Here is a 10,161-nt window from a genome sequence, read left to right as displayed (position 1 = left end):
TAAGATAACACCTGTTAGGGGGGAAAATACCCTCTTGGTGACGTGGAAAGACGTGACAAGCATTGTATACGTGGCTGCCAGCAGGTCGTATGGCAGCACTGTTCTAACTCACTCTCAACGGTTGGGATCGAAGGCAGCCGTTACAAACCATTGATGGAGCCGACCTTCATTACGTATTTATTGTTAAATTATGTGGAATTAAGCACGAACGTTACACTCTTATTGTAAAGGCCTATAAAATGGCTTAACTTTGTCCGTTTACATATACGATTCTCAAGTAATAAAAATACTATCATTCCATGCTATTACAACTTGCTCTCGTTACTCTCAATTATCTAGCTCGATCGATTGTTAGCACCATCATCAAGGCAAGTTCGTCTCTAAGTAGAATTTTCCCAAAACAATTTGCCGCCCACCGTGGGGCTGACAATAAAAAATAGCTTGATAATACCATCCCAATCACCATGGCCGGAAATTCTAGCTCATCCGACGATATCACTCGTCGCTTCGAAGCCATGGAGCAGCGCATCAACATCCTCCAAAAGGAAAACGAAGCGTTGCACTCCCAGGTCAGATCCACCGCCTCCATCGCTACCGGATCCAGGTTCCAGTACCGGCAAGACACCTCCGGGCTAAACCGCCGATTGGATCTTGACGCCGCTCCGGATCATCCCCTCCATATACCCTTTGGCGAGCCTGGGGGTCCAGTTCTCGAGAAAATCCGCGAGTTCGACCCGCTGCCAAATCAGCCCCGCTCTAACCCGAGTTGGCTTCCCCCGCCTCCAACTCGACCATCTTCTGCAGGTACATCAGTGGCCGCCGTCACCACGACAGCTGCTCGGGTCACCCCATTCCAGGTCGGCATGACGACATCCACCATGATGTCGGCTTCCGCCTCTGCTCCGGCATCTTGTCTGTTACCACCTCCAATTGTAACCATGTCGATGCCCCTGCCCGTTAAAATCCTGGCACAAGGACCAGCGTCGGTGACTCAAATGCCATGGGATCAACTCTTCTCTCAGCAGGTCGTTCAACCTGTCGTCAATCTAGTCACTTCGGCACCAGGAGCACCTCCCCAGTTGATGGAAGTCCCTCTAGCCGGTCAAGCGCCGCAAGCAGCGTTCCCAAATGCCCTAATGCGCCCGGATTCATCTCGAAACTATTCTCCATACACTCCTCTTAACAGGTCAGTCGTTCCAGTTAGCCACGGTTTCATAACTCCTTTTCCTTATGTTGCAGGTACCCATGCCACCCAAGGAACGCCTCCTTACATGCAACAGGTGGTGCCGCAGTTCACTCCTCACCAACCTCACAGTGTCTACCCACAAAACACCTATTATCAACACCTCCAAGCTAGCCTCCCCGAAACATTCAGCCCCCTCGTCCCGGTGCTCAACAACATCTGTGAAAACACCAATCATCAACTGCAACAAATTATGACTATGATAAACAAAATCCCAGGAGTGCCAACACCAATTAAAGAAGCCAGCCTAGATAGCTATGCCGACTCACCATATGCCGACCCCATTGATGCAATCGACATCCCAAAATGATTCATCCCGCCCAATATGCCCATGTATGACGGGACGACCGACCCAAGGGAGCATATCTTGACCTACAAGCAGCGGATGATGACTATCCCAGTTCCCAAGCACATGAGGGAAGCTAGCCTTTGCAAAGGGTTAGGTTCGACACTGATTGGACCCGCCTTGAAGTGGTTAACCAGCCTGCCAAATGGGTGCATCACCTCTTTTGTTCATCTCGACAACATGTTTAATCAGCAGTTCGCTAGCAGCAGATGTCTGGAGAAGCAGACGAGCGACCTATACCGTGTGATCCAACGCCCTGACGAACCCCTGAAGGATTACATAGCCCGGTTCATCAGGGAGAAGGTAACTGTACCTGAATGTGATGTCCCGACAGCAATCGAAGCGTTCAGACAGGGATTGTACGGTGAAACCGACCTCTGGAGGGATCTAATTAAATACCCCTGCAAGACGTTCGAAGATGCTCAAGCCAAAGCAATGGCCCAAGTTAGGTTGGAAGAAACTCTCTATTCCCGGAAAGGGGGTAATTACTACACAAAGACGGAAAGGCGATTGCCCTACCCCAAGAGAAGCAATGATCGTCCTGCCCCTTATTCCTGACCTCAACACGTAGCAGTGGTGGAAGACGACGACGACTCCGACTGGAAGAACAGCCCGGACCTGCCTCCGAAAATTAACGAATATTCTTTTTGTGTTGACACTGTAGGTCTGATGAACCACCTCTCGAAGATGGGGAAAGAAGTGCAGTGGCCACCGAAGTCCAGCAAACCCGAGTCAAAGAAGGATCCCTCAGAATGGTGTGATTTCCATGCCGACATCGGTCACACCACCAACGACTGTGTTGCGCTGAGAAGCGAAATAGCCGATCTGTTGAAAAATGGATACCTCAAGGACGTCATGTCAGACAAAGCCCGTGGCGTCGTCAACAAGGACAACTCTAACTCTACATCTCGACCTCCTCCACCTCCCCCTCATACTAAAACTGTGAATTTCATTGCTGGAGGTTCTGACATTTGTGGTTTGACTTATTCTGCAGCGAAGAGGCACACCCGAGAAAATGAGATAGACAGACCGGCCCGAGCCGTAGCCGCAAAATATCTAACCCCTATATCTTTTGATGAATCTGATGCAGGGGACATCTTAGACAAACACCACGACGGCTTGGTGATATCCATTCCTGTTGGAAACTGCATGGTCAAACGAGTCCTAGTCGACAACGACAGCTCAACTAATGTGATGATGCTCGATGCCCTCAAGAAAATGGGACTCAACTGAGATACAAACGTCGTCAAAAAGTCAACCGTGCTAATAGGGTTCAGCGGCGAGGCAAAGACCACCTTCGGAGAAGTTACCCTACCTGTTTACGCTCAAGGAATCAACCAACAGGTAAAGTTTTGTGTTATTGATTGCCCTTCATCTTACAACATTATCTTGGGCAGGCTCTGGATTCACGACATGAAGGCCATCCCCTCGACGTACCACCAAACCATCAAGTTCCCGACTCGATGGGGGGTTCAGGAAATCAAAGGAGATCAGCAAGAGTCCAAAGAATGTTACAAGGCAGCTCTAAAACCCTCAGCCACCAACAAGTCCGCATTATAGCAACTACAGCCCGGTTCCGACCCAACAAGTTATAAGGAGCCCAAGTCCGAATAGCTCGACGAGATCATCTTGGATCCTGCGAAGCCGGAATAGGTTTTCTTCATTGGATGCGATGTCCCCGACGACATCAGGTCGGAACTCATCAAATTTCTCAAAGCCAACGCAGATTGCTTCGCTTGGTCCCATGAAGATATGCCAGGCATCAACCAAGACATCATTACTCACAAACTCAGTGTCGATCCACATCACAAGCCCGTCAAGCAGAAACGACGGAAGTTCGCTCCAGAACGCAACCAAATTATCAACGACGAGGTTCAGCAGCTATTAGATATGGGAAAGATCAGAGAAGTCACGTATCCAGATTGGTTGGCCAATGTCGTCGTAGTCAGAATGAAGAATGGGAAATGGCGTGTTTGCATAAACTTCACCGACATCAACAAGGCGTGCCCCAAAGATTCTTTTCCTTTACCCCACATCGATGCCATGGTCGATGCTACTGTAGGGCATGAAATGCTCACATTCATGGATGCATTCAGTGGGTACAACTAGATTTTGATGCACCCGGAAGATCAGGAAAAAACCACCTTCATCACGGAGCGGGGAACTTATTGTTACAAAGTCATGCCGTTCGGTTTAAGAAATGCAGGTGCCACCTATCAACGCCTAGTCAACAAAATGTTCAGAAAACAGCTAGGCGACACAATGGAAGTCTACATCGACGACATGTTGATGAAATCCAAGAAAGCCTCGGATCACATCTCGCATCTTCAGCAAGCCTTCGACGTACTACGAGAATACAACATGAAGCTCAACCCTACCAAGTGCTCATTCAGAGTCTCCTCCGGGAAGTTCTTGGGTTATATGGTTACTCAAAGAGGCATCGAAGCTAGTCCCAATCAGATCCATGCAATCATCAACCTACAATCCCCTCGAAATAAAAAAGACGTACAGAAGTTAGCAGGTAGAGTGGCCGCCCTCAACCGCTTCATCTCCAGGTCGTCCGATAAGTGCAAATTATTCTACGACATCCTCAGGAAGAATGAGAAGTCCAGCTGGACCGATCGACACGAAGCTGCATTACAAAAACTCAAGCAGTACCTATCGAACCCTCCGCTACTATCCAAACCAAAAGACGATGAAGAATTACAGATATACCTTGCAGTTACGGAGTCGACCATCAGTGCAGTGCTAGTACGAGAAGAAGATGGGAAGCAACTACCTATTTATTACGTCAGTAAGTCTTTACTTAGCGCCGAAACAAGGTACTCCCATCTCGAAAAACTTGTACTTGTACTAGTTGTTGCTTCTGTTAATTACGCCCTTATTTTGAATGTTATCCTATCACTGTTAGAAATAACTATCCCATCAAGTCAATCATGAGGAAGCCCGAGTTGTCTGGCAGGATGTCCAAATGGGCAATACTATTAGTTTGTTATGATATCAGGTATGAACCTCGCACAACCATCAAGTCGCAAGCTCTAGCTGATTTTGTAGCTGACTTCAGCCCAAGCCTCCAACATGAAGTCGATCAGGAAGTCAACATGTTGATCGATGGTGGATTCTCATCAACATGGTCTCTACACACTGACGGCTCCTCCAACATATGGGGGACAGGCCTCGACATCATGCTAAAGTCGCCACAAGGGGACACCATAGTACAGTCTGTCTGTTGCTAGTTCAAAGCCACCAACAATGAAGCGGAATACGAAGCCTTGATCCTGGGATTATCATTAGCACTCGACATGAATATCCGCCCACTTGAGGTACGTTGTGATTCATTATTGATTATCAGTCAGATTAACGGTTTGCATGCAGCAAAGGACTCAAAGATGCAGGCTTACTTGGAAATAGCAAAAAGGCTCGTGAACAAGTTCGACTCATGCACCTTACAACAAATACCAAGAGATTAGAACACCTAGGCTGACGCCTTAGCCAACCTCGGCTCAAATATCAAACCTAAACTCACTTCCATCCCCGTAGTCCACTTAATATACCCAGCCATCACCAAAGACAACCTACCCATCACCGAACAATCTCAACCTACTGTAACGCCTTCATGGCGCGACCCCTACATACACTGGCTCAAACACAACACCACCCCGCCTGGAGTCACCCAAGACAAATCCTTCCGCATGAAAGCCTCCAGATTCATCCTAATCCATGAAGTATTATTCAGAAAATCAGTTGCAGGACCGTACCTGAGATGCCTAGATCATGACGAGATCGAGTCGACACTGCACAGCATACATGATGGAGAATGTGGAAACCACGCCGGAGGAAGAAGCTTAGCCCACAAAACTCTTACCATGGGATATTTCTGGCCCACCATGAAGAAAGACGCAATCGCCTTTGCCAAGAAGTGCGACTCTTGCCAACGGTTCGCATCTATCTCTCACCAACCTTGTGAAGTACTCCACCCCATCCTGTCCCCTTGGCCCTTCATGAAGCGGGGGATGGACATAGTGGGACCCTTACCACAAGCATCAGGGCAACGCGTCTTCATGTTGGCAATGACCGATTACTTCTCCAAATGGATCGAAGCAGAAGCATTTAAACGAGTTCGAGATACCGAGGTCATCTCGTTTATCAAGCGAAATGTCCTTAGTCGGTTCGGTATCCCTTCCGAGATCGTCTGCGACAATGGTTCTCAGTTTATCAGCAACAAAACCAAGGAATTCTGCAGTAGGTACAACATCACCTTGCATACCTCAACACCAAGATATCCTCAAGCAAACGGCCAAGCCGAGTCAAGCAACAAGATCATCATCAACAACCTCAAGAAGCGCCTCGACGACGCCAAAGGAAGATGGGAAGACGAATTACCTATGATCCTTTAGGCCGACAGGACAACACCCAAGACAACGACTAATCATACTCCTTTCTCCTTAGTCTTCGGTTGTGAGGCAGTCATCCCTCCCGAAGTCAAGCTCCCCACAGCGAGAAGCAGTTTCATGGCTCCAGGAATGAACGACTCAGTCTTGGCCTATGACATCGACACTGTCGACGAACTCAGAGAAGCAGCATTGGTCAAAATGGCGTCCTACCAACAAGAAGTTGCCAACAGCTACAACAAAAATGTGAGGGTTCGAGTATTTCAACAAGGAGATTGGGTTCTACGCAAAGTCTTCCCAAACAAGAAGGATCCTCAACACGGCAAATTGGCTCCGACATGGGAAGGTCCTTACCAGATCATAAGACGAACACGTCATGGCGCGTACGAGTTGGTTGACAAAGACGGCACACCTATCCCAAGAAGTTGGAACGCAACACACCTAAAACTGTACCATTTCTGAACATTCGAATCTTTTTCTTGCTTTCTAGTTTTTTCTAACACATAGGCACTCTAGCATTCATCGCCATTATGTCGACATCCCCAAAACGGTATGGACATGACGTATCATGGAATCGAGAACATCTCGGACAATATATACTTACAAGTGACAAAAAGTTAAGTCCCTCTTCTCTATCTTTCCTACTTCTTTTCCTTTTTATATATTATTATCATTACTAACTTAGGCATCCGAGGGTCGTTGGCTCCACCAACGACCAATCCTCATGCCACCGTCCTATTTTGCAGATAAACGACATGACGCCAACATAAGCACACACTTAGGAGGAGTCGCAAACATGATAAACTCGCCTTCGTCCAGTACTTCCCCTTAAACCTTTCCTTTCTTTTCTTTTCTCTCCTTGTCGTAATTTCTTCTCATTTCCATGTCGCTCTATACTGACTTAAGCATCGGAGGGCCGTTGGCTCCACCAACGGCCAATCCTCACGCTCTGCTATGTTGACAGTATGATGCCCACATGATGATGGATTCGACAAGGAGAGAACGGACAAGTTGAAGTATACAACACAGAATACAGGAAGACCAAAATTCGATATTGTGCACACACGTTCAAGGAAACGAAGTGAAAGGAAACATTGTCAATTTTATTCAAACATGATTGTATACATTACATATTACAAATTTTACAAACTACAAAACATAATTTAGGCCATTACAAAAACGCCTGGTACACTACAATGTACATTACATACACATCTGAATACAGATCTAAATTTTCTACAGTATACATTCTGCAGCATCTCCTCTGACATGCTGGAGGCGTCGCCAAAGTCAAACTCGAGGTATGTGCCCACCTGCAAAACAAAGCACAAAACCAAACACATTTTTTCCAAACACAAGCAAGCAACACAAAAATTAATAGTCCACAAAATATCTACGTGACTTGCCCCCTTGGACAAGCCCAAAAACATCCAAAAGACTGCCGCCATCAAGACGAAACACAGCCACAATATCATTTCGACCTCCTCAAAGGCCAAACACAAAAACATTGTTTAACACAAACCATTGTTTAAAACAAACACCATTGAAAATTTAAATTATTTAAGGAGGGGGGACAGAGCTACTCCAGAGGGTCTGTTGGACCTGCGTTCTCCCCTTGTTCGCCATTGCCTGGTGCCTCCACTGTCTCAACATTGGGGCTGGTTGCTGTTGCACCCTCCTCAACGTCTTCTTCATTGCTAACGGCACCAGAGGGGATATAGTCCTTTGGGAATACAGCGTTGAACTGGGCGATGTCTTCATCAGGAGTCCAGCTCACATGTTTGCCCGCCTTGAAATCTTCCATCATCTCGGCCTTCATCTTCCAAGTGTAGTAACCAGCACACTCGAAAATCCCCGCCTTGACTTTGGAGAGAGACGTCTTCAGCTTGTCGACCTCAGCAACCAGCGTCTCCTTCTCGGCATTCGCGTTTCAACCTCAGCAGCCCCCTTTTCTTGCGCCACCTGCAGCGCCTCAGCTTTGGCCGTCGCCTCTTTGGCCACACCGCCAAGGCGACCAGCTTCCTGCTTTGCTTTCTTCTTGTCGTTTTTCAGTTTTACTATTTGATCTTCTAACATTGTGACTTGATGGCGTGTAGCTAAAGCAGATTGCAGGGCCTATTTGTATAGGAAAAGAAAATAATTCTAAGTCACTGAGTGACGAGATGATGATGGCATGCAACAAAAAGGAGGCAAAGAATAAACAAGCAAAAATATACCCTCCATGCACCCGAGACGCTCTCGACAGTTGCAGGAACTGGGGACAGGGACTCTTGACGCTCTCGGCTGGACGACATCCACAGACGGTCGACCTCAGGCCAAAGCTGGACTCGTGGCGCATCTGCTGACCCATAGTCGTCAGGGAACTCCACTGCGAGCTTCCTCTTCCGAGAAGGAGGCGGTAGCTTTTTCTCAGCAGGCATGAACGAACCAGTCTCCCCCGTCACTGTGGCGTTGATGGAAGTTTGGCGGCTTCGGAGGTGACAGCACAGTGATAGGTTTAGGTCGAGACACACTCCCTAGTGCCTCCAACCTCCTCCTCAGCAACGCATCCGCAGAGGGAGCCTTGCCAGAGCGTGTCGACGGGCCAGTTCCAGTTTAAAGCATTTTTTCGACGACTCAGTCTCGTCACAACAATTGTAATATAAATTTGTTTTGAAAAGGGCAATGAACCCAAAGCTGTAAACTAACCCTAACCCATGTTTACCTGTTGATGTCGACATGTTTGCAGGCTCAGAGATTTCTTCTTCTTGAGAGGTTTCCTCACGATCAAACTTGATACAAATGAAAGCTCTGTCCTTTAGAGGGACTCCCAATAGCACGGCAGTCTTTTCTACAGCCTCGACACCGACTCCAACCGTGTCGAAGGATGCGCCTGCAAAAACAGGAAAGTGAGACAAAGTCAAATCAACAAGCCCAAAAACACAAAAAACAAACAAAATACCTCTAGCCATCCAATCCCCCGTCAAGAAGTCGGAGTCGGGCCCTAAACTAGCCAACTCCACAAAAAAGAACCGACCCATCCACCCGCGGTTGTTCGACTTATCCGCACCAAGGAGAGCCTCCCTGTCATCCTTGACATGCAACAAGTATCTACCAGCCCCATAATTCTGGACTTTGTAGGTATAAACAAGGTCTTTAACCCGGAATTCCATATCTAGTTTGCCGGCCAAATGATCGACCAGGTGCATTACCCTCCAGACTTGCGGCATTAACTGCGCCGGCGGCACCGCCAAAGCGTTCAGAACTCCTCGCACCAGTGGCGAGAAGGGATAAGTGTACCCAATTCTGAAGGGGTACTCATAAAAGCACACCCAACCGTCCGATACCCAATCGGCCCGTTCGTCGGGCTGCGGCAACCGAATTACCGCCGACGGAGGGAAACCACACTCCTCCTTGAGCGCCTCCACATATTGCTTCCCCCAAGTGGCGGGCCGAGCATTCTTCTTGTCCAGAATGTGGGTAGGGCTGAAGATTGGTCCCTCGACCAGATCGCACTCCACCACTGCCCTCTTGTTTTTCGCGTGGGTAGATTTTGTTCCCATTCGTTGCGACATAGAAGGAATTGAAGAAAGAAAGAAGAAGGGAAGAAGATGGAAGCAGAGCGGTTACCTGAGGAAAGGAGAGAGAAAGAGCGCCGATTGCTTTTTCTGGAAAAGAGAAGAGAGAAAATGCAGAAGTGGGTAGGGGTGGTTGGACGGACAACCCTATTTATTGGCGCTGTTGGGCGGTTGATCTTTCCAAAGCAAAGTCATCATTACTCTAACGCCGTCAGCGTTGGGGGGGATCAAGGGGCAGTTTCCACCCTTCCGTGAAACCCATTTTTCCTTTTGAACTTTTTGTCGGAATAAATTCAAAATGGGTTTGGGGATAATTGTTAGGGGGGAAAATACCCTCTTGGTGACATGGACAGACGTGGCAAGCATTGTATACGTGGCTGCCAGCAGGTCGTATGGCAGCACTGTTCTAACTCACTCTCAACGGTTGGGATCGAAGGCAGCCATTACAAACCATTGATGGAGCCGGCCTTTATTACGTATTTATTGTTCAATTATGTGCAATTAAGCACGAACGTTACACTCTTATTGTAAAGGCCTATAAAATGGCTTAACTTTGTATGTTTACATATACGATTCTCAAGTAATAAAAATACTATCATTCCATGATATTACAACTTGCTCTCG

Source organism: Spinacia oleracea, chromosome 3 (genome assembly GCF_020520425.1).
Source record: "Spinacia oleracea cultivar Varoflay chromosome 3, BTI_SOV_V1, whole genome shotgun sequence".
Taxonomy (NCBI): domain Eukaryota; kingdom Viridiplantae; phylum Streptophyta; class Magnoliopsida; order Caryophyllales; family Amaranthaceae; genus Spinacia; species Spinacia oleracea.
This window is presented reverse-complemented; position numbering follows the sequence as displayed.